This window comes from Pteropus alecto, unplaced genomic scaffold (assembly GCF_000325575.1).
Source record: "Pteropus alecto unplaced genomic scaffold, ASM32557v1 scaffold20, whole genome shotgun sequence".
Classification (NCBI taxonomy): domain Eukaryota; kingdom Metazoa; phylum Chordata; class Mammalia; order Chiroptera; family Pteropodidae; genus Pteropus; species Pteropus alecto.
Genome location: NW_006436298.1, coordinates 9625419 through 9630929, shown reverse-complemented (window position 1 = coordinate 9630929; position 5511 = coordinate 9625419). Strand labels below are relative to the sequence as shown.

General features: G+C 47.7%; 1 long non-coding RNA gene across 7 annotated transcripts in view; it reads right to left on the bottom strand.

Moving 5' to 3' along the window:
- Positions 1-809: 809 nt before the first annotated feature.
- The window catches only part of LOC107195783, a 5258-nt gene continuing 556 nt past the window's right edge, over positions 810-5511 (bottom strand). For 2 of the 7 annotated variants that reach the window (XR_003046688.1, XR_001517032.2), the window contains exons 2-4: positions 3686-3884; positions 2508-2735; positions 810-2010 (exon numbers count right to left, since the gene is read on the bottom strand). This is a non-coding gene — a long non-coding RNA (uncharacterized LOC107195783). Of the gene's footprint in view, positions 2011-2507; positions 2736-3685; positions 3885-4368; positions 4435-4464; positions 5268-5511 lie in introns of those variants that run through there. The other 5 variants (XR_003046687.1, XR_001517029.2, XR_001517030.2 and 2 more) reach the window with 5 other exon arrangements.

The window sequence follows — 5511 nt, the reverse complement described above, 5'->3', positions numbered from 1 at the left end:
TACTAAATAGGAAGACAGTATCAATAAAAGATGGAAGAAAGCAAAGGCAAGCCCTGAGCATTTGAGCTGTTATTGTGCAAGCTGTCAGGTTCCTGGGTGTGCAAGAGCAGCGTCTCATATACACACACCAAGGCAGTGTGTAAATTCATTCAAGACAGAAGTGCCCCTTAACTCAGCGCTACTGGGCAGATGTGGAAATGGGAACTTTGAAAAGGATTCGCGTCACCTTTATTTAGGAGAGTTACTAGGAAATAGCTTTGGGGTTGCAGGAGTACCATTCTCCTTCAACAGCTTACTCAAGAATCATAAAAGCAAGCATTATATAGCAGGTGCCACTGCTATAGCTGGGTACTGCTCTATGTGCTGAACATATATGCTAGTTTATATCATCTGAAAACAACTCTTTTAGCTAGGTACTGTCAATATCTCATATTACAGCCTGGGAAACTAAGACACCGAGATATGACAATACCTGCTCCCAAACACCCAGCTAGTAAATGTAAAAGCAGGAATTCTGGTTTGATTCTAGAGACTCTGCCCTTAACCGCTTAACTGCTAAAAATAAAAATACTATGTGGACACAGAAAGACTAGAATTTAAATGCTAAGTGTCAATATCTCAAAGGGGTGGGTCTACTTTTTTCCTTTTACTTCTCTATTTTTTCCGAATTTATACCATGCATTACTTTTGTACTCAGAGAGAAAATAATAAATGCTGCTTTAAAATCCTGACCCTAAAACTTATAACCTACAACAGACTGTGACGATCATTGTCTTAAAGGGCCCTGGAGTAGAAATAACACAAGCAGCTTAGACTGATTGCTTGATTTATTAATGACCAGACTTTATAGAGTAATAGCAAGGAACAGTGACTCAAATGTGTCTCTCTGCAGTCCTGTAAGCAGCCAATAAACTGTCTACCCCTTGCAATGTCACTTGGGGCTGTATAAGGTGACAGAGTCTCAAAGGAAAAATGAATTCTCCAGCTATAACAACCCTGAATAGAGGAGTTCAATACGATGGTGGAGCTTAGCAATGAAAGGACACAAGTACACTTTCACACAAAACCTTCCCTTAAAAGTCATAATACAAAAGTCCATTGTATTCTATATCAGCAATGAACAATTGGAATTTGAAATTTAAAAGTCATACTATAACCCAATTTAATTCACAAAATATATGAAAAGTGCTCGCACATATAATAGATGTAGGAAGCAATTGAAATTTTAAAATCGGACCAAGCCAATTTGGATACAATTTTAAGAATACTCTCAAGGTTGATCATAATAGATATTTAATGCAAATGGAGTTTAGAAGGCATAGATGCAGAAGGTGGCAAATTAAAAATTAGAAAACTATCAATTAAGACCTCTTTTTGTCCCCAGAGAGAAAAATGCTTATATAATGCTGATAACTTCTTATATTGATTATCTACTTTTTCCTTATCCTTGTCTTTTTAATAAATAGCCAGATTTTTTAAAAAAATTAACCCTCTTTTTGAAAGTAAGGGGATGGTTGATAAAACCTGATGTCTCATTTTCCCAGCTTTGTGTATCTTTGTTAGTGCGAGGTGTCGAAGTGGGCACTGCACTGAGCCCCTCAGCGCTGTCGCCCTGTGAGCGTGAAGGACTTCTTCCCCCAGCTGCTGGGGGGTGCTGGCAGCAGGAGGCACTCAGCTGTCAGCCCTCTGCAGAACTGCCTCTCGGAGAATGCCACCTTGGCCAAGGCCACGGCGCCTTTCCCGGGTAGCCTGCATTCGGCAGCTGGTAACGCAGCCCTATCAACCTGGCCTCTCGCTTTTGCTGGAAACAATTCTGCGGGGTCATTTCCACTTCAGAGCTCCACACGGAGTAGGCCAGGGCCTTGACTGAGACCGCATCTCCGCTCTGCTCCTCCTTCTGCCCGTCCTGCTTCCCTCTCTTTTCTTCCACGGGTGCTGATCCCAGTACATAAGTACAGCTGGGGGATGTCGCCCATGGCTGGGTGTCCACTTCTCAGCATGAATTTGACACTAGGGGAGAAAGAGCACAGATCTTTGGCAGGCAGTTGGCTCCTCTGGCACACTGACTCTATAGGCCACAGCCTTGAAGCCCACCTTACAAATAACATAAGGAAAGAAGCCGCGCCATCCTCCTCACACAGATTCAGGAAGCAGATCAAAGAACAAAGAGGTCGTTTTTGGAAGACTGGCAGGGAACACGTCTGAAATTCGGGTGGGGTTTCAGGGGACCACAGGAGGCAGGATGGCAGCTGCTTAGCCCACTGTTTGGTCTAATCCCTCGAGCTGTCCTGTCCCTGGTACCACAGTCGCACCATGTTAATTAAATCATTCTCATTAATTCAGCCTGAGTGTAAATTAGGAAGGAATGAAGATAAATTAGGTTTGAAGGCAGCTAATACATTTAACCCCATGCTGCTTATTTTGCAGCCTAACAAAATAACGTTGTTAAGAGAGATAACAAGGCCAAAGCCTTGGGCACAGATTCTTAATAGCATTAAAAATGAGACCTTGGTTTGGTGTCACAAGGCAGAGGCGAAGACCAGCTCCCAGGAGTGTACAGGACTGGTCTAACATCTTGAGTGAGGTGGTGGCCATTGAATAACATGGTTGTCTGTAGCATTTCTCGAGTTGCTGGTGACTCAGATATCTGCAATGTCTATCGTTGTCCGGTTTGGTCACAGGCTCGTCTAGAGAGTTCTTCCTGCACATATATAAGACTTGCCCATCTTTCCTTCCTGTGAGTGAAGTGATAAGAATTACCTTTAGGGTTGGCCGAGAAATGTTGGAAAAATAACAGTTTGTGTTGCTGTGATCATAAATAGGCTAACTTGCAAATCACTTTCAGCTGTGAAACAAACATTAGAAACTGTACACAGGATGAAAACTTTTCACACATTGGTTCAAGCAAACCAGTTTGTTTGTAGGAGGTCATTGGCAGCACACACGTTTCCCCCCAAATGCAAGTTTAGTTCCTGTTTCTCAGCCGGAAACCGGTTTCCAGTTTTATAACCTACTTAAGCTAATTTCTTTTCCCTGCTTCATGTTGCTTATCTCCCTGAGGCAGATGAAGCAAATGTATATAGTCAACTGAGTACATTTCAAGATTTTCCAGGCTACAACTTTTTTCCTTCTCTTTTCTTGAAGCATAGAAAGATGCCAACATTAGGTATCAGTGGATAATGATGACACAATAGACAGAGCATCCCTGCTTACTTAGCATAGGTATTTTCAAAGAGAATTAAACTTTGCTGGCCCCTTGGTGAAGGACATTGCAGTTTCAGGTTGGTGAAGATGCAAAAGACACAGATTGGCCTGTTCCTAGCTCAGTGGCTTCCTCTGACAAAATCCCCAGCCAACTGAGCTATGCCCATGTTTTATTTCTAGGCAGGGTCATCTGGGTGAAGTTCTAGGTAGATTTGGTGACTGAAGTAGAAGGAAATAATTCTTAGTGAGAGAAAGTGTTAATCTCTTAAGTTAAACGAAATATCTTCTCCAAAGGAAGACATTAACATTTCATCTTCACCAACGTGCTTGCTTTGGACCCAGCACCTAGACAGACAAGGCGCTCCTAAGAGGTGCCTTGAGGCCTCCCTGATCAGCTTCCCCTACAACTTGCCAGGCTACAGAAGCCATGTTTTAAAAAGACCTGCGTGCGATAGCTACACATTTCCATCAACCACAGCACCTATCTCTGGTGTCCACAGCGTTTCTATTCGTTTGCTCTTCGCTGATTTTCTCCAAGTCTCCTTCAGGACAGAGTCTGCTCACAGCACTTCTCTCTTCACCTCGCAGATCTCACAATCACCGCACCGGGTTCTTAGCGTGAATTGATTCAGCCTCTCTGGCTTTGTGAAGCAGTGTCTGAGCTGAGACTCTGCAAAAAACTTTAGAATATGAAACAGATTTGTAAAGCCTCACGATGAGGCTGACGACTTAATGGTAACAAAGGACTTCAGAGTGCACTGTCTTTGCTTGCAAGGAGCAAAATTGCTCAGTGCGAATACCAGGAGAAACCACGGGTAAAGGAAGATGGGATTAAAATAAAGAACCGATAGTTTTCGTTTCAGCAGTCTTTAGATTCAGGAAGTACCAGGCCTGTTTAAATCATTTCGGTGTCTAGTATTTAAAAGAAAGCGGGGAGGTGGGGGAGTGAGGATGGGAGAATTGCAGTGCTGGACCGCTGCTGAGTGGCTGTGTGACCGTGAGATGGGCAACTCATACCTCCCTGGGCCTCCATTTCCTAACCTGTAAAGGGGGACGGGGCGGGGGGCGGACCGGTAGTTGCTACAATTCATTCATAGATTTAATTCCATATCCTAATTTAACACACACACACACACACACACACACACACACACACACACAGACCTTTTAGCTCCTGGTAGAAAGACAAGCCCATAGTGCAAAGATCAAATATAGATTTCGTAAGTAGTGACCGGCATGCGAGGTTACTTTTCGAATCACCTTCCTTTTTCCTGGCATGCAGTGCGTCAAACATGTGTGTGCCGGGCCATTTCTTTGCTGAACTCCAAACTATCACAATCATGCGATAAAAAACAGGAAGGGCCCAGTCTGAGAGGGCGATCCGGGCTTTATCTCTAGCGAGAGGGAGGCAGCGAGGCCGCTCCTTTGAGCGGTTCGCTTTGAATCAAGCGGCTGCAGCGATTGGCTGCGAAACACGTGGGCGAGCCCCGCCGGACAGCCTGGGGCTGCTGCTGCCCGCCGCGGCGTGGGACAGAGTCCAGCCCCGGCTGCCGCTGCTCGCCGCGGGTGGGGAAGGAGGGCACGGCCAGAATGCCCGAGGCTGGGGTCTGTCTGGCCCCCTGCCAGCGACAAACCCTACGGTCCGGCTTTAACCAAGCTGCAGTGTCCCCAGTATCCAAACTTGTGCCCCTTTCCTCACCACCGTTCTCCTGCCAGGTATCCCACCCAGCGTGCAGGCTGTGCACGCCCAGGGCGCGTGTCGCGGACCCCTAGCTCGCCCCTCGCCACCCTTTCCAGAGCATCTCGCGGGCTTCCCAAGCGCGCAGCGCAGAGCCGGGGGCTGCACTCCCCTGCCGAGGGTCCCTAAGCTCCAGGGCTGTCCATTAATCGGGCTGGGCCAGAGAGGCGCAGACACTCCAACCCGGGAAAACTTGTTTGACTCGCGGTCCCCGAGGGTTGCAGCTGCTCGCTAATGGCTGAGATACCGCGTCCGCTTTGTCTGTCTCCGCTCCCTGCAGCCCCCCCTCCCCCGCTTCCTCTCTCGATTAACTCCCCCGACACGCTCTTCTCCAGCTCCTCTCCTCCTCCTCCGCGGGCCGCCTTCAGGCGCTTCCTCCCTCCCTCTCCTGGTGTCACTCTCGGCAAACGCACCCTCTCCCTACCCGCCCCACCCCACCGCGCCGCCCCACTTATAGCCCGGCGCACGGCCGCCGGGCGCAGACTGCTCAGGCAGCCGGAGAGGAGGCGGCTGGGCCGTGGCGCTGCGGAGAGCGAGTCCAGACGCCAGGCGGCCGCCGGCGCGCACGG